This window comes from Bombina bombina, chromosome 3, assembly GCF_027579735.1.
Source record: "Bombina bombina isolate aBomBom1 chromosome 3, aBomBom1.pri, whole genome shotgun sequence".
NCBI classification, from domain to species: Eukaryota; Metazoa; Chordata; class Amphibia; order Anura; family Bombinatoridae; genus Bombina; species Bombina bombina.
Window position 1 is genome coordinate 41848524 of NC_069501.1, and position 26391 is coordinate 41874914.

Consider the following 26391-nt stretch of genomic DNA (forward strand, 5'->3'; position numbering starts at 1 on the left):
TTAAGAAATAAAGAAAATGGTTTATCACAAAAAATGGTTCATAGTGAAGAGGAGAAAATGTCTCATTTATGGACATAGAGCATACAATACAAATAATTGTCCTTGTTATTTCCACATAAGTATATGGTATACAATATGTTCAACATTGATATTACATTGCGCTGTCCTTGCTTTGACATATAAGGGAAGAGGAAAAAAAGAGAAAGTAAAGTAGGTCCAACTCAGGACCCAGTCCACAGTATACCTCCCGGACGTGTATATAAAATGCAGGACTCCCATATACAATATGTCCAATCCACTTTTAACCTAGTATGTGGAGGTTGGAGTCTGAGTGAACATCAGGCATCTTTTAATCACTTTTTACTTCAGCTTCTAATCAGTGAGACAGTGCTGTGCACCTCTGTCAGCTTGCTGTGCTGTTTTTTGTTGGGAAAAAACTTTGTGTGCAGAAACGGTGCAGTTTGACTATATATGCACTATAATGACTGCATTATATTGTTTTTCACTCTGGGAACCACAAATATAATTGTCATTTACTAGTTTAGTGTTAAAGAGCTGTAGCTTAATATACTGTATATTGCAGTGGGGGCATAGCTGGGACTGGTAGGTAGGTCTCCTTCCTTTGTTTGAAAAAAAAGTTTTAATATAACCCTTTGTGTGCAGAATCAGGTTTTTTTTTCTTGAATTAACAGGTAGTGAGGTAAGAGGATAATATAACAGCAGAAACTTAATCTTCAGTAGCATGGGCTAAAGAGCAGAATTTGTGGCTATGTGGATTTTGGATGTACTAATGTCAACCATGTTTAATTCTTAAAGTGTCTATTGCCCTTGTGAAGCACCTCAACTCTCTCTAATAATCTTGCTGTTAGAAATGTGACAAACTTTCTTTAAAGTGATGGTAAACTTCATATATAGTGAATGTGGATCCTGAATGTCCTTTTTTTAAAATATTACTTTCTTTCATAAAGGTGGTGAGAGTCCCCAAATTCATTACTTCTGGGATTTAGCTCCTGGGCACAAGAAAGAGGCAAATATTCCCAAAACTCCTTGAGCACTTAATCCCTCCCAACTCTCTGATAAGCCAGTCTTATCTTTGCCTTCCAGGAGGAAGGTGAAGAATTGAAGTGCTTCAGATTCTTCATTGAGGGGGTCTTCAGACCGATTTGAGGCCCATTTTCCCCTCATTGAGCTGCTACAGAAAGTCAGAGGGGATATTGTAGTATAGGGTAGTGACACAAACCTGCCAAAAGTGTTGCAGGGACTGGTCCCTTAGCCTCCTCCTGCTAGGTTGTCAAGATACTCTTTCAGTAATCCTAATGCTGTGATATACACAACACTGGATAGTTGCTCTACTTAAGGCAATCATGGCTGCAGGGCTAAGCTCAGTAGAGTGGGTGCAATACAGATAAGTACATTCTCTCACTTTGCACTTACATATCCCTTCAGCTATTAGCAAGTACAGTTATCAAACAGTACATAATAGCCAGGGGACAAATTTATTATATAGATTTACACCACGTGTAAATATATTATTTTAAGGAGAAGCTTCTGTGCTGTTAACCTTTAATCATTTTTAACTCTTTTCTTTTCTAAGATATGGTGAGTCCACGGCTTGAGTAATTACTGTTGGGAATATCTCTCCTGGCCAGCAGGAGGAGGCAAAGAGCACCACAGTTAAACTGCTAAGTATCACTCCCTTAGCCACAACCCCCAGTCATTCTCCTTGCTTTCGGTACATGGAGGAGGTGAAGTTTGTGTCTGAAGAAAAATTCTGATTTCATCTACAAGCAAGTTTTGGGGTATAGTCGTATTCCACGTCATTCCTTATAGTCGGGTAGTGGTGGCTTTAAAGCCTTTTAACCAGTTAAAGGGACAGTAAACCTTAAAAATAATGTTATATAATTCTGCACATAGTGCAGAATTATATAACATTATTTAAGTGCTATAGTTCTAAAACCCTTTTTTCTATTTTAATATGTAAAAATTACGGCGCTTTTACAGACCCCCTCTCTGCTGAGTGGGTCTGTAATATTTAGTCAGCGCATCGGGCCAGCTGTATAGTCACAGCCCGGCCCGACCGCGCCATAAGACTAAGTGCAGCTCGCTCCTGTGACAGGAGCGAGCTGCACTTAGTGCTATGGCGCGGTCGGGCCGGGCTGTGACTATACAGCTGGCCCGATGCGCTGACTAAATATTACAGACCCGCTCAGCAGAGAGCAGAGAGCGGGTCTGTAAAAGCGCCGTAATTTTTACATATTAAAAGAGAAAAAAGGGTTTTAGAACTATAGCACTTAAATAATGTTATATAATTCTGCACTATGTGCAGAATTATATAACATTATTTTTAAGGTTTACTGTCCCTTTAACAACTAGTTGGTATCTGAATAAAGTACTATCGGCTAGATTATGAGTTTTGCGGTATGAGTGAAAAATCAGCTTTAAGGCTCTTTTTCACTACCGCTGGTATTACGAGTCTTGCAGGTTTAGGGGCACCGCACACTTTTTTGGCCGTAACGCAAAGTAATTACCGCAGCTTTCAAAAAGTCCTTTTCTCTTGTAAGGTGTATCCAGTCGACGGATCATCCATTACTTGTGGGATATTCTCATTCCCAACAGGAAGTTGCAAGAGGACACCCACAGCAGAGCTGTCTATATAGCTCCTCCCCTCACTACCATATCCAGTCATTCTCTTGCAACTCTCAACAAGCATGGAGGTAATAAGAGATAAGTGGTGAAATGTAGCTGTTATTTTGCTTCAATCAAGCGTTTATTATTTTTAAATAGTACCGGAGTTGTGCTATTTTGTTCCAGGCAGAAAAAAAGAAGAATCTGCCTGTGATTTCTATGATCTTAGCAGGTTGTAACTAAGATCCATTGCTGTTCTCACACATGACTGAAGAGAGAGATAACTTCAGCGGGGGAATGGCGTGCAGTTTATCCTGCTATAAGGTATGTGCAGTTCATATTTTTCTAGAAGATGTGAAGGCTAGAAAATGCTGCTGATACCAAATTTATGTAAGGTAAGCCTGAATACAGTGATTTAATAACGACTGGTATCATGCTTACTTTCTGAGGTAATACTCTTTTATATTTACAATATAAAACGTTTGCTGGCATGTTTAAACGTTTTTATATATACTTTGGTGATAAAACTTTATTGGGGCCTAGTTTTTTTCCACAGGGCTGGCTTAAATTTGCCTAGAAACAGTTTCCTGAGGCTTTCCACTGTGTTACTATGAGTGGGAGGGGCCTAGTTTAGCGCTTTTTTTGCGCATTAACTATTACAGACTGAGACATCCAGCTTCCTCCAGGAGTCCCCTGAATGCTATAGGACATCTCTAAAGGGCTCTTAGGCTTCCAAAATCGTTTGTTGGGGAAGGTAGGCCCACAGCAAAGCTGTGGCAGTTTGGTGTGACTGTTAAAAAAGTCTATATCGTTTTTTTTTTATCCGTTTTTTGAACTAAGGGGTTAATCATCCATTTGCAAGTGGGTGCAATGCTCTGTTAGCTTATTATACACACTGTAAAAATTTTGTTTGATTTACTGCCTTTTTTCACTGTTTTTCAAATTCTGACAATTTGTTTCTCTTAAAGGCACAGTACCGTTTTTTATATTTGCTTGTTAACTTGATTTAAAGTGTTTTCCAAGCTTGCTAGTCTCATTTCTAGTCTGTATAAACATGTCTGACATAGAGGAAACTCCTTGTTCATTATGTTTAAAAGCCATGGTGGAACCCCCTCTTAGAATGTGTACAAGATGTACTGATTTAACTTTAAGCAATAAAGATCATATTCTGTCTTTAAAAAATTTATCACCAGAGGAATCTGACGAGGGGGAAGTTATGCCGACTAACTCTCTCCATGTGTCAGATCCTTTGACTCCCGCTCAAGGGACTCACGCTCAAATGGCGCCAAGTACATCCAGGGCGCCCATAGCGTTTACTTTACAAGACATGGCGGCAGTCATGGATAATACACTGTCAGCGGTATTAGCCAGACTACCTGTATTTAGAGGAAAGCGAGATAGCTCTGGAGTTAGACAAAATACAGAGCATACTGACGCTTTAAGAACTATGTCTGATACTGCCTCACAATATGCAGAAGCTGAAGAAGGAGAGCTTCTTTATGTGGGTGATGTTTCTGACTCAGGGAAGATGATGCAACCTGATTCTGATGTTTCTACATTTAAATTTAAGCTTGAACATCTCAGCGTGTTACTCAGGGAGGTTTTAGCTGCTCTGAATGACTGTGATACAATTGCAGTGCCAGAGAAATTGTGTAGACTGGATAAATACTATGCAGTGCCGGTGTGCACTGATGTTTTTCCAATACCTAAAAGGTTTACAGAAATTATTACTAAGGAATGGGATAGACCAGGTGTGCCGTTCTCTCCCCCTCCTATTTTTAGAAAAATGTTTCTGTTACGGTTGCCTCCAGGCTGGCTGGAAGTTGGACCGTAGAAAAGGATGCTCCTAGCGCTCACCAAAGAATCATCAGCACCATAGTCAGCAATCCCTGTAGTGATTATAAGCTGTCCCCTACAAACATGAGTCAAAGCTGCAAGTTAGAGGGACAGAAAATAGGTCTGATGTGCTGGAGCACACAGCCTCCTTTTTATTGAGGTTACATGCAAACAGGACACTCTCAGGGGGAGGCATAAAATCCCCCATCACACATTTGATATTAGATAGAGAGACACTCCCTTTGACAGGCCACAACATTTACTTCAGCAGATAACATTACACACAATAAAACAATGCAGTCCACCTTATCAATACTAGTCTGATTAGACAATGGGAAAGTTGATCACTAAACCTAATTAGAGCTAATCCCAGCAGACTTGTATGTAGAATAGGTTTCTTGAAGCTGAACAAAATTTAACTCTTAATGGCACACAATGAAACTGAACCAAGTGGGAGAAAGCCAGGGACAAGTCATTTCACAGGTCTGGGGACATAGTCTTAAAGGGGGCATTGTATAGACGCCACTACACGGGACTTATGGCAGACAGTTCCTATGGTGGAGGGAGCAGTTTCTACTCTAGCAAAGCGTACTACTATCCCTGTCGAGGACAGTTGTGCTTTCTTAGATCCAATGGATAAAAAGTTAGAGGGTTACCTTAAGAAAATGTTTATTCAACAAGGTTTTATCCTACAGCCCCTTGCATGCATTGCGCCTGTCACTGCTGCTGCGGCGTTCTGGTTTGAGTCTCTGGAAGAGGCTTTACAGGTAGCGACTCCATTGGATGAAATACTTGACAAGCTTAGAGCACTTAAGCTAGCCAATTCTTTTGTTTCTGATGCCATTGTTCATTTGACTAAACTAACGGCTAAGAATTCTGGTTTTGCTATCCAGGCGCGCAGAGCGCTATGGCTTAAATCATGGTCAGCTGACGTTACTTCAAAATCTAAGCTGCTTAACATTCCCTTCAAGGGGCAGACCCTATTTGGGCCTGGTTTGAAGGAGATTATTGCTGATATCACTGGAGGAAAAGGTCATGCCCTTCCTCAGGATAGGTCCAAACCAAGGGCCAAACAGTCTAATTTTCGTGCCTTTCGAAACTTCAAGGCAAGTGCGGCATCAACTTCCTCTAATGCAAAACAAGAGGGAACTTTTGCTCAGTCCAAGATGGTCTGGAGACCTAACCAGACCTGGAACAAGGGTAAGCAGGCCAAAAAGCCTGCTGCTGCCTCTAAGACAGCATGAAGGAACGGCCCCCTATCCGGTAATGGATCTAGTAGGGGGCAGACTTTCGCTCTTCGCCCAGGCATGGGCAAGAGATGTCCAGGATCCCTGGGCATTGGAAATTATATCCCAGGGATATCTTCTGGACTTCAAGGCTTCCCCCCCAAAAGGGAGATTTCACCTTTCACAATTATCTGCAAACCAGATAAAGAGAGAGGCATTCTTACACTGTGTACAAGACCTCCTAGTTATGGGAGTGATCCATCCAGTTCCAAAGGAGGAACAGGGACAGGGATTTTACTCAAATCTGTTTGTGGTTCCCAAAAAAGAGGGAACCTTCAGACCAATTTTGGATCTAAAGATCTTAAACAAATTCCTCAGAGTTCCATCATTCAAGATGGAGACTATTCGTACCATCCTACCTCTGATCCAGGAGGGTGAATACATGACTACAGTGGATTTAAAGGATGCTTATCTGCACATTCCGATACACAAAGATCATCATCGGTTTCTCAGGTTTGCCTTCCTAGACAGGAACTACCAGTTTGTAGCTCTTCCCTTTGGGTTAGCTACAGCCCCAAGAATTTTTACGAAGGTTCTGGGGTCGCTTCTGGCAGGCCTAAGGCCACGGGGCATAGCAGTGGTCCCTTATTTAGACGACATCCTGATTCAGGCGTCAAACTTCCAAATTGCCAAGTCTCATACGGACATAGTGTTGGCATTTCTGAGGTCGCATGGGTGGAAGGTGAACGAGAAAAAGAGTTCTCTATCCCCCCTCACAAGAGTTTCCTTCCTAGGGACTCTGATAGATTCTGTAGAAATGAAAATTTACCTGACGGAGTCCAGGTTATCAAAACTTCTAAATTCCTGCCGTGTCCTTTATGCCATTTCTCGCCCTTCGGTGGCTCAGTGCATGGAAGTAATCGGCTTAATGGTAGCGGCAATGGACATAGTGCCGTTTGCACGCCTACATCTCAGACCTCTGCAACTATGCATGCTCAGTCAGTAGAATGGGGATTACACAGATTTGTCCCCTTTACTGAATCTGGATCAAGAGACCAGGGATTATCTTCTCTGGTGGCTATCTCGGGTCCATCTGTCCAAAGGTATGACCTTTCGCAGGCCAGATTGGACAATTGTAACGACAGATGCCAGCCTTCTAGGTTGGGGTGCAGTCTGGAACTCCCTGAAGGCTCAGGGATCGTGGACTCAGGAGGAGAGTCCTTCCAATAAACATTCTAAGGGGGGTTTGGGTGGGTTTTAGAGTAGGGTTGGGTGTGTGGGTGGTGGGTTTAATGTTGGGGGGTTGTATTTCTTTTTTTACAGGTAAAAGAGCTGATTACTTTTGGGCAATGCCCTGCAAAAGGCCCTTTTAAGGGCTATTTGTAATTTAGTGTAGGGTAGGGATTTTTATTATTTTGGGGGGCTTTTTCATTTTATTAGGGGGCTTAGATTAGGTGTAATTAGTTTAAACTTCTTGTAATTTTTTTTTATTTTCTGTAATTTAGTGTTTGTTGTTTTTTGTACTTTAGTTTATTTAATTTAATTGTAAGTAATTGTAGGTAGTTTAGGGAATTAATTTAATGATAGTGTAGTGTTAGGTGTAATTGTAACTTAGGTTAGGATTTATTTTACAGGTACTTTTGTATTTATTTTAGCTAGGTAGTTATTAAATAGTTAATAACTAGTTAATAACTATTCTAGCTAGTTAAAATAAATACAAACTTGCCTGTAAAATAAAAATAAATCCTAAAATAGCTACAATGTAATTATTAATTATATTGTAGCTATCTTAGGGTTTATTTTATAGGTAAGTATTTAGTTTTAAATAGGAATTATTTAGTTAATAATAGTAATATTTATTTATATTTATTTAAATTATATTGAAGTTAGGGGGGTGTTAGGGTTAGGGTTAGACTTAGGTTTAGGGGTCAATAACTTTATTATAGTGGCGGCGGTGTAGGGGGGGGCAGGATAGGGGTTAATAAATATAATGTAGGTGGCGGTGGGCTCCGGGTGCGGCGGTTTAGGGGTTAAACAATTTATCGGCAGGATAGGGGTTAATAACTTAATGTAGGTGGCGGTGGTATAGTGGACGGCAGATTAGGGGTTAATCGGTATAATGTAGTTGGCGGCGGGGTCCGGGAGCAGCGGTTTAGGGGTTAATAAGTTTATTTAGTTGCGGGGGGCTCCGGGAGCGGAGGTTTAGGGGGTAAACAGTATAGTATAGTGTGGGTGCTTAGTGACAGTATAGCAAGAAAGCTGCGAAGAAGCCGAAGAGCAGCGAGATCGATGACTGTTAGTTAACAACAGTCCGCTGCTCATCGCACCGTACTTAGTGTGCGGCTTTTTGACAGCTTTCTTGATAAATTTAGCGAACGTATTCAGGTCCGCGGCGGCGATGTTAGGCGATCTTAGGCAAGCGTATTGGGGCCGTCGAATGCAGGTAAGTAGACAGTTTGATAAATAGAGGCCTGTATGTTAGGTAAAGGGCTTTTTTCTTCCAAACTTATAATCTATACTATAATCGTGTTAGTAAATTGTCCTTCGCCATCACCAGTTGCGCATCATCCTCCAAGGAATGTTGGCTGCGCTCACAGCCAAAAGAATTCACCTGGATGCAGCAAATTGGATTCTGCAGTGGATTCTTTCACCACCCTGCCATTTTCGTAATCCACCGGGATGCAGAGAAGGCAAACTGAGCATAAAAAAAAAAAACGCCCGCAATAAGTATTAAAAAAAAAAAATCTAACCGCCCCCTCTAACAGTAAAACCCCCTCTAACAGTAAAACCCTTCCACCCACCAAACCCCCCAAAATAAAAAAACCTAACACTAAAAAACCTAAACTACCCATTGCCCCTAAAGGGGCATTTGTATGGGCATTGCACTTAAAAGGCCGTTCAGCTCTTTTTCACTGCCCTTAAAAGGGCATCCAGCTCTTTTTCAATTGCCCAAAAAAACATAATCTTTAAAAAAAAAAAGCCTAACACTAAGCCCCAAATAGGTACTCACGATTTCTGAAGTCCGGCGGAGAAGATCTTCTTCCAGGTGGGTCCATCTTCATCCACAGCGAAGGCGGAGCGGAAGTACAGAGCGGTCTTCCCAGATGTGACTATCCTCAGCGGCGATCCTCGGCGTGGGCGCTGCTCGGCGGCGTGGAGCCTCCTCTTCATGCGATCGTCCGCCGCACACTGAAGATTGAATGCAAGGTACCCCATATTTATTGGGGTGTCTTGCATTACTATTGGCTGGCATTTACACATCAGCCAATAGGATGAAAGCTACTGAAATCTTATTGGCTGATTTCACCACCCTGCCATTTTCGGAATCCACCGGGATGCAGCGAAGGCAAACGGAGCATTACAAAAAAAAAAACTAGCCACCCGCAATAAGTATTAAAAACAAAAACGCCCACAATAAGTATTAAAAAAAAACTACCTGCCAGCAATAAGTATTGACAAAATAAAAACCTAACCGCACGCAATAAGAATTAAAAAAACAAAAACGCCCGCAATAAGTACTAAAATAAAACTAACCGCCTGTACGAAGTATTAAGAAAAATATTCACCGCCCGCATGAATTATTCAGAAAAAAAACAAAAAAACAACTACATAATAAAGTTATTAACCGCTAAATCCGCCATTTGCAGCCAATAAGATTTAAAAAAAAAAAACTAACACTTAAAAAAACTGAACTACCCATTTCCCCTAAAGAGGCATTTGTATGGGCATTGCCCTTAAAAGGGCATTCAGCTCTTTCTCAATTGCCAAAAAAAACGTAATCTAAACCTCCCCCCGTCCATTTACAGCCAATAAGATTTCAGTTGCTCTCATGTGACATTTTCACATCAGCCAATAGTAATGCAAGACACCCCAATAAATATGGGGTACCTTGCATTCAATCTTCAGTGTGCGGCGGACGATTGCATGAAGAGGAGCCTCCACACCGCTTAGAAGCACTGCTGCTGAGGATAGCCACATCTGGGAAAACCGCTCCGCACCTCCGTTCCGTGCCGCCTTCGCTGTGGATGAAGATAGAAGATGATGGACCCGCCTGGAAGAAGACCTTCTCCGCCGGATTTCAGGAACCGTGGGTACCTATTTGGGACTTAATGTTAGGCTTTTTTGGGGGGGGGAGGTTTAGATTAGGGTTTTTTTTGGCAATTGAGAAAGAGCTGAATGCCCTTTTAAGGGCAATGCCCATACAAATGCCTCTTTAGGGGAAATGGGTAGTTCAGTTTTTTTAAGTGTTAGTTTTTTTAGTATTTTGGGGGGTTTGGTGGGTGGGAGGTTTTTACTATTGGGGGACTTAGTATTTTTTAGAGGTAAAAGAGCTGTTTAACTTAGGACGATGCCCTACAAAGGCCCTTTTAAGGGCTATTGGTAGTTTAGTATTAGGGTGTTTTTATTTTGGGGAGTATTTTTAGTTTTATAGGGGTATTAGTTTAGGTTTTTTTTTTATTTTGGATAGCTTTGTTTATTTTTTTCTGTAATTTTCATTTTTTTATTTTTTGTAACTTAAACTTGGGGGTTTGTATTTTTTAAACATAGACTGCCCTCTGGCAGGTTTATCGCCTGGTATAATATAAAGTGCTTTAGATAAATAATGAAGATGGCTTATTGTGATCATGTCAACATCGATAAGGGCTCATCAGCAGCTATTAATGTGACAATAATTATCAATCACCTAATTGGATGAGCTGGTGAAAGAGAGGGACAAAGTAATGTTATTGATGCTTCCTTTATTGTACTTGCATTGTTGTTATTATTATTATCATCATCATTATTATTATTTATTTGTAGAGTGCCAACAGATTCTGCAGCACTGTAAACATACAGTAAGTGCAGTATAGAAATAGTAGACCAGGTGAATAGGTAAAGAGCCCTGCTTGTGAGTTGCCAATCGTTGTAGATCACCTTGTGTGATGGTGAATTAGAAGATAGCTGAGTCTGAGCTACAGAGGTTCAAGGGAGGAGAGAAGTAGTTCTTGGGCATAGTAAAGGAGACAGGTGGTGTCCACAGACAATGGTATAAGGTTTTTTTTTTGGTTTTTTAACATTTTTATTGAGGATTTTATGCATAACAATAAGGTTCCACTATACATATCTATATAATACACATTCTGAAAGGATAAAAAGAAAGAAAGTGCAGGCAGGATACAGTAAAAACATGGGAACACATTCGTGTTTACATAATGACAGGCTTCTATCCTCATTTTTTTTACTAACATTATATTCATATACCTCAAAATAAAATATGATACTATATAAGGTTATGACTGGACAAGATAGGTATTATTCTGTTGTCCGCATCTGATAGACCTGGTATTATAAATATATTTGATATTGCGGGCAAGCATATATTTCTAAGAATAAGAAGGATTTTGCTGTATAGGGATTCCATACATATAAAAAAAATAAAAAGGAAAGGAAAACATTGATGGAACAGGTTACATGTAAATAAAGGTGCTACCACTTGCTTGATATGATTTATGCCTAAGGTTTCTTCCCCTGCAAGAGGTTGCTGTATCTGCACCTTAGTACTGCCTGTTATTCATGTTACCTACTCTGAGGTCCCTTGGGTACATTGCGGGTTATAAACAGTGGCTTCGGCTGTACTAAGCAGTGTAGTTATCAAAGTTGTGTATGTTCAGAGGGTGAATAGTTAATTCATAACAAAAGGATTCCAATATATATATGCAGTACACCTTCTGATGAAAAATGCAGGCAGGATAAAATACAGTCATGAGGGGCTTAGGTGTTAATGTTGACATGCTACTCTCCTCAGTTTTAACTAGCATTATTTTCATTTGCATCAAAATAAAATATGATTCTATAAAAGGCTATATCTGGACATGCAGGGCACTGTTCTGTTATCTACCTCTAACAAACATGGTTTTGTAAGTATATTTGATAAGAGGTTGTCATGTCCGCAAATTAACCCTGCCTGATGTTCATATTACCTAATTCCTGTGTTTCTCTGCAGATTAAAAACAGTGGAGCTAAGTGCCATGGTAAACTTATCCAAGTTATGCATATTCAATGAGTGACTCAAACATTTCTAACTGTAACATTCTAAATATGCTCCTTAAACTGAGCTAAACAGCTATACAGAAATAACAGGACATCTCATAATGACGCTGCCAGTAAAAGTTATATCTCTACCCCCAGTGTCTCTTCAGGAAAGTCTGTTCGGGGCCTATGACCACGCAGGCTGCCGGGGGTCTGAGGTCCGTAGGTGCCAATATATTTATTTTTATTTTCACCCCGGGTTCGTTTGACTGCAGGAGGTCTGATCCGGTTGCGGTTTTGCTTGTTTTGGGTATTCCTCTCTGCTCCCTATTCAATGTGGCTATTGCCGGGGCATCCCCCCGTCGCTGCTCACCACTATAGGTATCCTCCATAATTTGAGAGACCAGCCGTGTAATCCAGGATTTGAGTCCTCCTCGGTAGTGTCAGGGTTGTAGTGATGCGTGGAGGTTCCGCTTTGTATGTGTCTGAGGCCAGAGAGGTCTGCTCTGCACTGTGCTGCTCTCTCGGTATAGGTAGGTCATCGGCAGTGCTGGTGTAGTTGTCCTTTTTTGTCTCCGCTTGTTCCTTCAAGTAGCTCACTGTATCTTTTTCCTCTGATATGCGTGCCATCAAATAGTTATATGGGGCCCCCTCTATAAGCTTGTGCATGAGGGACAATAGTTTTGCAGGAAAGTCCTTGGTGTATTCTAGACAGTTCTCTTCCATCATGTCTGCCACACTTTAAGGTTATGTCTTCTCTGTGTCTTGGTTCTGGTTGCAATAAATATTGTGCTAGACAGCAGGTCGGGTTATTGTCCAGTCTGTGATGAATATTGAAGAGGTTCAGTAAGTCCGTATATGCAGACAGCACTGATGACCCGGCTCTTCCCGGGGGGGAGGTGGATGCCTTGTAGTAGCAGGCCGCCGCCTAAGGCTTATATGTTCCGATCTGGGCTCCCAGTGTCATAAAAACAGCCAGGAAAAGACATACTAGGTCACAATTGCTAGAGCTATTAGGTGTTGTATAGTGTGCTCCTATTCCAGCCGTTAAAAGTATAATAATCGGCGGATTATTAAGGATCTTGCTGGAGCCTAAAGAAAATGCGTCCTCTTCCGGACACTGCACGGACACGCCCCCCCCCAATGGTATAAGGTTTTTATTCACACATTAGAGACAGATACAAATGCAAAGCAACGTTTCGGGAGTGATTCCCTTAATCATCATTGCAACATACATGTGTGCACTGTCCATTTATAGGGTAATTAATTTAACCCTTCACATTTCAAATCATTTCATAGTGTTATGGTGCCCATCTAATTGTTAAACAGTATATTTTTCTTCCAAATATCAAAATTAGTGCAAAAAAATTAAAGACCTACTATAGACTAGAGCTGCATTGGACTTTTGTAGCAGGTGTAATGTCAGTATTTACTAACATAGCTACATATTCAGATACATTGCTTCAACCAGAAGTGTTAAAATTAACTCAGTATAAATTAAAGACACCAGTGATTTTCTGGAGAAGCTTAAAGATCTTTCCATGCAGAATACTAAGTATATCCTATTTACATTAGAAGTTTGTAGTCTGTACACAATAATTTACTATGAAAGTGGAATAGGATCTTGTATGTATGCATTGAACAATACTGGTTTATACACTGAACATCAGCTGCAATTTTTGGAAGAACTATCGAGGAATGTATTATATCATAATTGTTTCCTTTTTATTGATGACTGGTATGAACAAACTAGGGGTACAGCAATTTGATCTAATGTCACCCCATCATATGCCAATTTATTTATGGGCCAATTTGAAGAGAAATTTGTGTTTGAAAATCATCTCTTTAAACACTATGGAGCAGCATAGTGGCACTTCATAGATTATGTGTTGGGCGTATGGTGGGGTGACATTGGTACACTATTAGCTTTTGTTGAACAGCTAAATGAGGAAGTTAATAGAGTAAAAGTCACTCTTTCCTTTAGTGAAGAAAGAATTGTATTTTTGGACATGGAAGTGTATGGGAACCCAAGTGGTCTGTTAAGTGTAGGTTTCCATAGGAAACCAACTGATAGAAATACTTTATTATCTTATGACAGCTATCGTCACGATCAGTTAGAATTCTCTACCTCACAGTCAGATTCTGAGAGTAAAGAGGATTGTAACAGAGAAGTCTATAACTGATTAAAAGTAAATGGCCAAGAAATTTGAGGAAAGAGGATATCCTTTGTCCATGATCCAGAATGAAATGATTAGGGTACCAAAAGATAATTGCAATAAAAATAAAGGGAATATGTCACAACGCTTAGCCTGTGTTACCCAATATAAACCATACAGTAAAGAAATCTCTAGGATCATCCATAAACATTGGAATGTGCTTACTTGCTCATACATGCAAACAAACACAAGCTTTAGACAACAATGCATGTACAAACACACGTAGATTTGGAATGACTAAGGGCGGTTAATTTACAAATATGAAATCACCCCTGTTCCAATATACTATTATTTAGTGCTCATAGTCGTACAAAAGGCACAATACTACCATAAGCATAAAGGATGGATTACTTCTATGAAAGCTTTCCTCATCAGTTTGCATTGATCATTTAAAATTAAAGAACAAAGATTCACTTTCACCAAAGACGTCACCTCAACATAAAAAAAAAGCTTTACAGTTAATAGCTTCCACCAGTCTAACCAATCCTCATGGTTATCAGAGGATACTAAGGAGAAGAACTCAATATGTTTTTTTCATCTCTCTCTGTAGTTGTGTTTGGAAATTTTTTCAGTTTGGGTCAAATATTTATTTCATAGGGTTGTAAAGACCTCAAGTATTATTTTTTTTAAACTCTCTCTGTGGTTGTGTTTGTAATTTTTTTCAGTTTGAGTCAAATGTTTATTTCTTTCATAAGCTTGTGAAAGCCTACGATCCATTTCTTCTTCAACTCCTGACCAGTAGGAGGAGGCAAAGTCACCCAACACACCAAGAGCTTTCAATCCCTTCCTTCTCTCTGTACACCTCAGTCTTATCTTTGCCTCCACAAGAGAAGGTAAAAAATTGAGGTGCTCCAGATTCTTCATTGACAGGAGTTCTCAGACCTATTTGAGACCCATTTTCACCCTTAGTGAGCCAGGGATAGGACACAGGTGAGTAATGGGTACTGGGTAGTGACAGAAAAACGCCCTCTGAGAGTTATTCACAAGCCTGCCACTGGCGTTGTGGGGACTTAGCCTTCTCCTGTTGGGTTGTCATTGTACTCCTAATAGAGATTATCAGCTGTTGTGTGCACAGCACAGGATGGGCTCTCTACTGGAAGCAATTTCTCTGCAGCTCATTAAGCATGTAAGAGTGGGTGTACATCTGGTAAGTACAACAAGCATCACATAGCCCACATGCTATTAGCAGGTTATCTTTACTGTACATCATGGCTAGGGGACCCTTAACTTGTCACAGCCTTTACCATCTCATCACAGTTATGCATATGTCACATTTATTATTTAATGTATTTTCTGTATATGTTTACATTTTTTGTAATTTATTTTTTATACTCCTCACTCTTATTATAGCACAGTGCAGCCCCAATAGCGCTAGTACTTTACTTGCTCAGGTGAACTACTGAGCCGCACTGAGCTTTGCAATGCTTGTATGGATCACATTATGCATAGTCAATCTAATGCTGCATTTCCTTCTAAAAGTGGATAACTGGTCTTGTACCAGTTACTGGTAGAACGGGAGGTCCCAGCCCTTTCCAGTTTGCTTCTCTGCCATGGTCTGGCTATAGCTATCAGAATTTTTACAAAGGTCTTGGGAGTTTTGTTGTTGTTGATAAGAACTCAACGTATTTCAGTAGTCCCATACCTGGACATTTTTTTAATTCAGCCTCCATTTTTACCAATATAACATACCAACAAACTTTTGTTGTTTCTTTCCAAGCATGGATGGAAAATCAATGTTCAAAAAGGTTATACAGACTGCGCAAAAGTTAGGGTATATAAGCTTTAAGATTTTAGGGGATATTTCTCCTAAATCCCCAGGGGAAAGGAAACACAGAGAACTATGTAAAATCTAAAGCGCCAATACAGGCAAAAATACCCAGGAAAAAGAGAGCATACAAGTATAATATTAATATTAAAAAAAGAATTTTATTCTTCAACAAATGTCACAATGAGATCCTAAAAATGATAAAATATATGTAAAGAATGGAATAATAATCTCCTAGATAAAAAGTTTTTTACACTTTATACAAGAATTCAGAAAATAAAATAAGTGATTGGCCAATCTCTATTATAAAATGTTGGTGATCTAAAAAAGCATTTTCACAGAGCCAATTTTTAAGACTAAAAAGAAATTGCAAAGAGAAAGAAGACTTTGAAACACAGTCAAAAATACTTAAAAATAAATTCATAGAAAGAGGATACTTAGAAGAGACCATAGAAACAGAAAGACAAAAAATTGTGAATCTAGATAGAAAAGAGATTTTACAATACAAACCAAAGATAACTACCCCAATAAATAACGAAGAAATCTTCCTACCCTTCATAACAGAGTATAGTGAAGATAGGATTAAAGTAGAAAAAATAATAAAAACCCATTGGAAAATTCTCAAATCTGACCCTCATTTAGGAGAAAAACTCCCAGATAAATCGAAATTTGTTTACAAAAAAGCAAATAATCTAAAAAGCAAACTTGCACCAACCTTTAAACATAAAAATAACAATACTATAAGAGGGATCTTAGGTGAAAAACTACAAGGATTTTATCCATGCATATCATGCAAAGCATGTAAACATTCAATTAAAACAAAAAGCTTTAAATCAAACATAACAATGAAAGAATATAAAATGAAGGAAACCATCAGGTGTATGGACACGAATGTTATCTATCTTATTACATGCAAAAAATGTGAAAAACAGTATGTAGGAGAGACAGAGAGAACAGTAAGGGAAAGAATTAGAGAACATCTAAACTCCATAGAAAATTCGGAAAAGGAACGCAATAAAGATCTACCTGTCGCGAAACATTTCAGGATGTGTTGTAATAATAATTTGAAATATTTTAACTTCACAGCGATAACTAAATTAAATGAAAAAAAGAGGGGTGGTAATTTATCCTATGCCCTCCTGCAAAAAGAAGCTAAATGGATATTTGAATTACAAACCCTAAAGCCTAAAGGGTTAAACTTAGATTTTAACCTGAACTGCTTCTTAAAAGCCTAAATAAACTTAAAATAAATTTAAAATCTGACTACTACTATTTATAAAAATAGAAGCTATAAACACTAGAGAAAAAGTTATACACAAATCAGTATAAACTGTATTATATTAGAGATCATCAATTATTCCAATCTTTTATATTATTATCACATTTTATCATATATGTTTTCACCCCTTTTTTCTACAATTTTTAAACCATAGTTTATTATTTAGTCCTTATAAAGGACTTCTTTGAATTCCAACTTTAGTGTCTCTACAATTGAGATTAGTTTTTTAATTAAATTTTAAAAATAAAAAATGTTTTCTTCTTAGTTCTTTAATTACCGTTTGTTGAAAACATCTCTCAAAATCTTATACAATCATTCAATTTTATAAATACTTAAGAGAAATACCTATTTATGACTAACATTACTAGAATATACAATAAGTTTAGAATTCTAAGAGATATAATGTTTAACAAATATTTCTGAGCCAATTATATCCACATTGGTCGAAAATCCTAACCAATAGAAATCTAAGGAGGGCTATTTAAAGACATGGGATACAAAGGAGACCAAGCTTGACAAAGGCTGAAGTAATTTCAGCGGAAACGCGTTGCGGATCTCCTATTGTGCATTAAGAGGAAGAAAGGAAAGGATCAGCTGTAGAGCCGCCACCCCACAGCTCAAACCAGACACTCCCATACCACTAAGCCAGTCAGCGCCCTAACCGGTATAGGCACGAACTGAGAAAGAGACAGAAGTGTTTGTAGCTGGGGTTCACAGCGCGGCTTCAAGATCAGCTGAAGCAGTTACATCGGTCTTCTTATTTTGGAGGCATTTACTTCTACACGGAGACATCTAACAAAGAAGACAGCATACTCTACTCAAAGAGCTGATCTTAGAAGGAACATTAAACAGGTACCTGTAGTTTCTAGTGTATCCGTAAGAGCACTACCACCTTAAAGTACTGTGCTGCACTAAAGGAATCACGGACACTACAAAATCATTTATACCCATCTGAACCTTTGTGGACATTTCATGCTGACATAGCTCTATTTAACGGTAGTTATTTTGATATATGTATTTAGCGTACATTGTCTTTGATTATTATTAGATACCTTTGTGATAGATATTGCGATACAAATTGTTTGAAATTGCGATACACATTGTTATAGCTGCTTACATTAGTAGCCTACAATATATGTGAGATTAAACTCTGTGAAAATGCTTTTTTAGATCACCAACATTTTATAATAGAGATTTGCCAATCACTTATTTTATTTTCTGAATTCTTGTATAAGGTGTAAAAAACTTTTTATCTAGGAGATTATTATTCCATTCTTTGCATATATTTTATCATTTTTAGGAACTCATTGTGACATTTGTTGAAGAATAAAATTCTTTTTTTAATATTAATATTATACTTGTATGCTCTCTTTTTCCTGGGTATTTTTGCCTGTATTGGCGCTTTAGATTTTACATCGTTCTCTGTGGAAAATCAATGTTCCCTACAGTTCTCTGGGTCTTCAAACCAGAGTTTTGTTTCTGCATGTAATAATAAGCATATCTCACAGACCAACGCAGATACAAGTTACAGAAAGCTTGGCCCAACTTCAATTGACATCACATTAGTCAGTAGCTTAGTGCATGGAAGTAGTGGGTTTGATGGTCACTGCTTCAGATGCCATTACATTAGCTCAATTTAATCTGCATCCTCTTCAGTGGTGCAGGGTAGCAAAAAAAATATTCCTTTGGATACAAGGTGAAGCAGTCTTGTTTGGAGAGTCTTTCATTTGTCCAGTTTTGGCAATTACCTGACATTCAGGCCTTTGTTCAGGATTTAGTCAGAATTGAAACCTTAACTTTTAAGAGTTCTACAATTTCCTTATTTTGAACCAATGCACTACTTAAACATTCATCTTTTCCCTTGGAAAGTTTTGATTTTTGTATCAATTTATTTTGCCAGAAGAGTTTCTGATTTGTCTGCTTTCTCTTGTGAGACACCTTATCTTATTTTCATCAGGATAAGGAAATTCTAAACACTCAATATAATTTTCTACCTATTGTAGGTTCTTTGAATATCAATCAAGAAATTGTAGTCCCTTCCTTATGTCCCAATCCTAAAAATTCTAAGTAAAGACTTTTGCACAACATAGATATTGTAAGAACAAAGTTTTATTTACAAGCATCAAAGTTTGCTTATTCACTATTCTGGTCCACGTAAAGGTCAGAAGGCCACAGCAGTTTTTTATCTTCTTGGTTAGAGAGTCTAAATCAAAAGGCTTACTTGGAGGCTGGTAAATCTCCCCCAAAACTCATTAAGGCCCATTCTACCAGATCTGTTTCCACTTCCTTGGGCATTTAGTAATGATGCTCCGGTAGAACAGTTTTGCAAAGCAGCAACATGGTCTTCCTTACACTAAATATTACCATTTTGGTTCATCAAAGGAAGTTTTTAGCAGGAAAGTCTCCCAGGCTGCATTGTATGGTAAATAGGTACCTGCCTTACTTTTATTTTTATTTATTATTTGTGAACTCCGATCCTGGACTCTCAGCACTATGAAAGAAAACATAATTTATTCTTACCTGATAAATTCCTTTCTTTCATGGTGGTTAGAGTCCATGAGCCCAGTTTTTTATAGGTTAATTTGACGGCAGTTCTAGTTTGTACCTCTTTCACCATCTTTTTCCTGCCTTTTTTCCTATATGTTAGACTGAGGTGTACAAAGAGGTCGGAGGGATTAAAAGCTATTTTTGTGTTGGGTACATTTTGTTATTTTCTGCTGACCCATGAAATATTAAATGGACACGGTACTGAAATATTTATTTATCATGTACGTGAAAGAGCTGAAGTTAAACATGTATAAAATGTTTTTACTTAAAAAAAAGGAAATTATACTTAATACCTATAAGCAGATTATTGATATTTTCTTTATAATGGTTGTGAAAGTGCACATTATTACTGTTGGAACTACATCACCTAGCCACCAGGAGGTCGCAAAGACACTACTTCCCCCTCTCTCCCAGTAGTTTTTTGCCTTGTCAAGGAGAGGGCAAGGACTGACGTGCTAAAATTTTATGCAATTTTTTTCTCCCTTAATGTATAGTTCCTGAGAGAGAGGGGTATGGGAAAATACTGTCTGGTAAACAGGAATGCCATGAGAGTCACTGGGAAGTTCCTAAGCCTCTTGCTGCTAGTTACACAGGAGAATTGTTGCGCTCAGGGCCATGTGTATGTACTTTTCATGTATTTCCAAGTGTCAGTTATACAAAAGGACTGTTGCTCTCATGGTTAATCTCCTACACACTACCCTGGTCTCCATAGCAGGATTATTAAGAAGGCTCAAGGTTATGGGGTCTTAGTTAGCCCTTTTTCATGTCTGTGTGTTAGCACTTAGTACTGGTACAAACACAACATGTCATTTCTTTAACCTGGATCTAGGCTACGGTGTGACAATTTTAAGCACAGGTAGAGTCGGTGTGCTGAGTATAAGACATACATGTTTCCTTATTGACATTTCCACATGTCTTTAAGGGGAAGGAGACCGTTACAGCAGTGTCTGGGGGCTTACTATCTTACTGCACTGTTAGTGCAAAGCCTCTCTTTTTTTCATAGATGATATAGCAGCAATTTATTTAGTAAGAGATCAAGTGCCAGTGGCCGCTCCGGGAGCGATGGATTAGTGATTGGTATGTGATGGGGAAGTTCTGCGCTTGGCTCTCCTGTAGATAAGGAATGGTTAAAGGGACAGTATACACTCATTGTCATATAACTGCATGTAATAGACACTACTATAAAGAATAGGATGCACAGATACTGATATAAAAATCCAGTATAAAACTGTTTAAAAACTTACTTAGAAGCTGTCAGTTTGGCTCTGTTGAAAAGGCAGTTGGAAAGCCCACTGCAAGTGGGAAATAAGACACTCCCCCCCTCCCCCTTCTTTTGCATATGAAAAGACCCTTTACACAAACAGGAGCAAGCTGGAGAAGGTAGCTGACGGTATTCTCATAAAACTTTGGGGCTTGGTTAGGAGTCTGAAAATCAGAGCAATGTTATTTAAAAATAAGCAAAACTATACATTTATTTTAAAAAAAAATCTTTATGGGCTTTATAAAAAGATAATCTACAAAACATTTTTGCAAAGAAAAAATGAGTGTATAATGTCCCTTTAAATAGCTTCCCATCGTTGAAGAGAGTTTGGGACGCACCCCTCCCACTTGCTCTCCAACTGCTTCTCAGAGAAGAGCGGATAATTGCGCACCACTTGGTAACTCCTTTGACCTTAGTAGGTCAGTTATTAATCGTCTTTCTAGTCACAATGGGTGAAATTACATATACAGCGTAGGCTTCAGTGCAACTGCTGAAACTCACGCTGCCCGTAAGTTCTGTAATTTTATATTTTTTTAATTTTTGAAATATTTGATTTTTTTTAATTTAATCTTAGGTTTATTTTTTCTAATGTTAGGTTATTTTAATTTTAAGTTAGGATTTTTTTTATTTTGGTACTTTTTAATTTTTATTTTATGTAACTGAGGTTAACTTAGTAGGTGTTAGGTTAGGGGGCTTAGTGATTAGATTATTTGTGTTGTGGGGGGTTGGCATTTTAGGGGTTAATAGTGTAATTAGGTAGTTGGCGTTGTGGGGGTTTTGCAGTTTAGGGGTTAATACTTTAATTTGCTTATTTGTATTGTGGGTGAATGGCTGCTTAGGTGTTAATCGCTATCGGCAAGATTACAAGTTATGCACTAAACTGGGTGCGTAAATAAGGCAAAAAAATAGGCAATATTGCACTCTCCATAGCGCTGCCATTACAAGTTACTGAAAAAACCTTCTTGTATTATGCTGTATGGTGCCTTAACCTCCATACCGCATAAAACCCAAGGCCTGACTTTGCGTGCTCATGCACGCTTTCCCCCTAGACGTCAATGGAGAGAAAGTGTTAGAAAAAAAGCAAACACCTGCGATTGCGAAATGGCGATCGCTGTAACGTAATCCCTATTGATGTATATGGGGAAAAGAAAGTTTTTTATAAATCTCACACCCTAACATAAATCTCTAGTCTAAATACCCCTAATCCACCTCCCCCCGACATCGGCGACACTAAACAAATGTATTAACCCCCTAATCCGCCGCACAACCGCATCACTAACACCTATTAACCCCTAAACTGCCGACGCCAACATTGCCGACACTAAATAGACCTATTAAACCCTAGACCTCTGGCCCCCCACATCGCTACTACTATAATAAAGTTATTAACCCCTAAACCGCAGCCCACCCACATGCCAACACTATATAGAGCTAATAACCCCTAAACCGCCAGTCCCCCACATCGCTACTCCTATAATAAACCTATTAACCCCTAAATTGTCATCCCCCCACATCGCTAATACTAAACTAAACATATTAACCCCTAAACCGCCAGCCCCCACATCGCAAATCACTAAATTAAACTATTAAACCCTAAACCAAACACCCCCCTAACTTTAAATTAAATGTATACTATAACTATCTTAAAATTAATAAAAACTTACCTGTGAAATAAAAAAAAAAAACTGATTAAACTATAAATAAACCTAACATAACTATTTTAATAAAATAAAATAAACTACAAATAAAAAATAAAAAAATACAATATTAAAATAACCTAACACTACGAAAAAATTAAATCTAACATTATCAAAAAAAACACACTAAAATTACGAAAAATAAGACACTAATATTACAAAAAAGAATAAACGAAATTATGAAAAATAATAAAAATTAAACCTAATCTAAAATAATCTAAAAACACAAAACACCCCCTAACCTAACAATAAATTACCAATAGCACTTAAAATTGCCTTTTGTAGGGCATTGCTCTTTTATATTAAAAAAAACTACAAAGCCCCCCTAACAGTAACCACCTAACCCAACCAACCCCCAAAATAACCTATGTCTAAAAAAAAACAAAGGTACCCATTGCCCCTTAAGGGGCATTTGTATGGGCATTGCCCTTAAAAGGGCATTCAGCTCTTTTACTGCCCATTAAAATAAATCTAAAAAAAAACATCCAAAATGTTTTAAATAAACCTAACACTAACCCCAGGAAGTCTACTCACAGTTCCTGAAGTCTGGACATCCATCTTGATCCAGGTGGCACGGAGCTGTGGCGGAGCAGAGTTGTCCAGGACCGGCGGCAACATCCAGCGCGGAATGTCCTCTTCATGCGATCGACCGCCGCACACTGAAGCTTGAATGCCAGGTGTTACAGAAGCATTAGTTATTTTGTTGTGAAGAAACTTATTTCCCAGCAGCAATGCCTGAACCAGCCAAGCCAGCGCCTAAGAAGGGCTCCAAGAAAACTGTAACAAGTATCATTTCATAAAGGGTTAACTCTGTTCAGTTTTGAGAAAACTATTTTCTGAGGCAGGTTTCCTAGCATATTGTGTACTGTAATTAAGTTTGTGATAAGCATTCACTGCTAGGTGATAAGAAGGACTCAATTGTTTTCTTGTGTGTACTTGTTATCTGCGGTGGCCTGTCCAAGGGCTTTGTCTAAATGTGTGATGGGGGATTTTATGCTTCCCCCCCTGGGAGTGCCCTGTGTGCATGTAACCTAAATAAAAAGCAGGCTGGGCATCCCAGTCCTCAGTTCTTGGTTGTCCCTCAATCGCAGCGTTGACTCGTTTTTGTGGGCAGAAGGGTATCCTAGCTGTACTACAGCTAAGGGGGATTATTCTACATTTGCGAGACTCATATAGAATACTATGGAAAGCAGTTTCTCCCCTCTTCAGCAATAGGAATCCAGGCTACTAAGCGGTCCATCTCTCAGCGAGACTAAGGGTAACCGTAACATTTGGCGGCAGCGGTGGGATTTTTCCTGGATTTCCTAGGAGAGGTACAGAACGGATGGAGAGCGCTTACGAAAAATTGAAGCGTACAACCCTAAAGGATTTACTTGAAAGCAGAGGGGGGTACGCCAGCAACCGGCCGAGGAGAGAGCTGATCGCAGAATTGACCGAACTGGATCAGAGCTTCACAATGGCGGAAACACCGACCACGATTAGTGACGAAAAAACCAGGATTGTTCGGGAGAGGCTCTCACTGTACGGGCCGAACCCCTCCATGGAATTGGTACAGCAGTTGATGGCGGAAGCGGACAAGGATATACGAGAGACTCGAGCCCACGAACTCAACCTAGCGAACGCACACCGCAATGCTGAAGCCCCGCAGGTAATCATCCCTGTCGAAAATGCTGGGAGGCCCAAGATACCCTATGCGGCATTTCGACCCTTCCTAGAGAGCGAGACAGGGATTGATGAATATTTGGCGGACTTCGAAAGGCAATGTGCCCTGCACCAGATTCCCAACAGGGAGTGGCCCACGATATTGTCTGGGAAACTATCCGGGCGAGCCCTGGAAGCCTTTCGTACTCTGGGTGCTGAGGAAGTGACACAGTATGAGCTAGTTAAGGAGACACTGTTGCGACGGTACGCAGTAACTCCGGACGCGTATCGCCGACAGTTTCGGGGCACGAAAAAGAAGCCTAACGATACCCATATGGAATGGGCGCACCGAATGCGGAGAGCGGCAAATCACTGGATGAGCGGAAGTAAAGCGGTGACTGGTGAGGAAATTTTACAATTGTTTCTCTTAGAACATTTTTATAATGGCATGGAACAGCAAGGGAAGGAATGGCTGCGAGACAGGCGACCTTCTACCTTAGAAGAAGCAGCCAAATTGGCCGATGAACATTATGACTCCCGTCTTCACGAACCCAGAGAGGTTTACCGTGCACCCCCTCGTGCTGAATTCCGAGCCCCGGTGCCCGCAGGGCCCGCCCGACACTCAGGACCACCCAATAACAGCTCTGAGCGTCCCAGACCGACTTGCCACCGATGCAAGCAACCAGGGCATTTCATGGCTAGCTGCCCCCTTAATACGCACCAGACACCCAGGAATTACAATTACCCCTCTGGGGCATATCGTCCGGCCCGGACCCTCTGTGTTAACCAAGAGGCCCCTATGGAGGAATATTTGGGGCCGCTTCACGAGGCGGACCCTGTATATGCTGCCTCAGATAACCGCCAGCACCATCGGCAGAAGGTATGGCTCGAGGGGCGATCTACCGAGGGATTGAGAGACACAGGGGCTACTATCACGCTGGTACAGAGTCATTTGGTGCCGGAGCACAAGCGATCTGGACAGACTGTGGCCGTTAGAGTGGCGGGGGGGGATGTGTACAAAATTCCAACAGCTAAAGTGCATCTTGATTGGGGAGCGGGAAAGGGGGCTGTGAACGTGGGCATAATGGATAATTTACCTGCCGAAGTACTACTGGGCAATGATTTGGGCCCCATGACTTCTGCCTATGCTCCAGTATGCAACAACGAGGCGGACCCAGTGACTACACGGGCCCAAGCCCGAACGGAGCGAGAACTCTCACCAGTGCGGGAGACACAGGTAAGACCTACCCCGACATTGCCTGACATGTTAGGCCCCATACCCTGGGACACCCCAGATGCTTTCGAGACAGAGTCTAAGACTGACCCGACCTTACAAAAGTACCGGGAACGAGCAGAGACCGGAGGGGGCGGGGCAGATAATGAAACATTCTTATGGGAAAAAGGGAAACTATACCGCTGGACAGAGAAAAGGGGACAGCGTAGGCGACAGCTGGTAGTGCCCCACAAATACCGTCAAGAAATCCTCAAGATAGGCCATGACATCCCCTTAGCAGGCCACCTAGCTGTAACCCGTACCCTACACCGCATTACTCACACGTTCTTTTGGCCAGGGGTACACGCCGACGTTAGAACTTACTGTAACACCTGCGATGTGTGTCAACGAGTAGGAAGGCGAGGCGATCACCCTAAAGCCCATCTAGTAAATATGCCCATTGTAGAGGAACCCTTCAGCCGGGTTGCTATTGACCTAGTGGGACCACTGGCTACCCCTAGTCCCTCCGGTAAGCGCTACATTCTTACCGTAGTGGACTACGCTACCAGGTACCCAGAGGCTGTCGCCCTATCCAACATACAAGCGGATACGGTAGCGAATGCACTAGTACAGGTGTTCTCCCGGGTAGGATTTCCAAAAGAAATCCTATCCGACCGAGGCACCCAATTTACGGCTGAATTGACCCAACAACTCTGGCAGGTTTGCAAAATTAAGTCCCTCCTGAGCTCCCCATACCACCCCCAGACGAACGGGCTGTGTGAGAGGTTCAATGGGACCCTCAAGCAAATGCTCAAGACGTTCACTCAGGAATACCGAGACTGGGAACGCTTCCTGCCGCACCTCCTTTTTGCTTATCGGGAGGTGCCCCAGGAAACGACAGGGTTCTCTCCCTTCGAGTTGCTCTACGGAAGAAAGGTACGGGGACCCCTAAACCTGATCCGGGAGCACTGGGAGGGAGAGATGGAGACTGACGGTGTCCCCATTGTGCCATACGTGCTGGAACTCAGGGACCGAATGGAGCAATTAGCCAAATCCGTGCGGGCTAATCTCCAGTC

At 40.3% G+C, this 26391-nt stretch overlaps 1 protein-coding gene across 1 annotated transcript in view; it reads left to right on the top strand.

The window, feature by feature from the left end:
• Positions 1-26391, top strand: part of STXBP5L (syntaxin binding protein 5L) — a 1275950-nt gene that overhangs the window by 884441 nt on the left and 365118 nt on the right. The window lies entirely within an intron of this gene.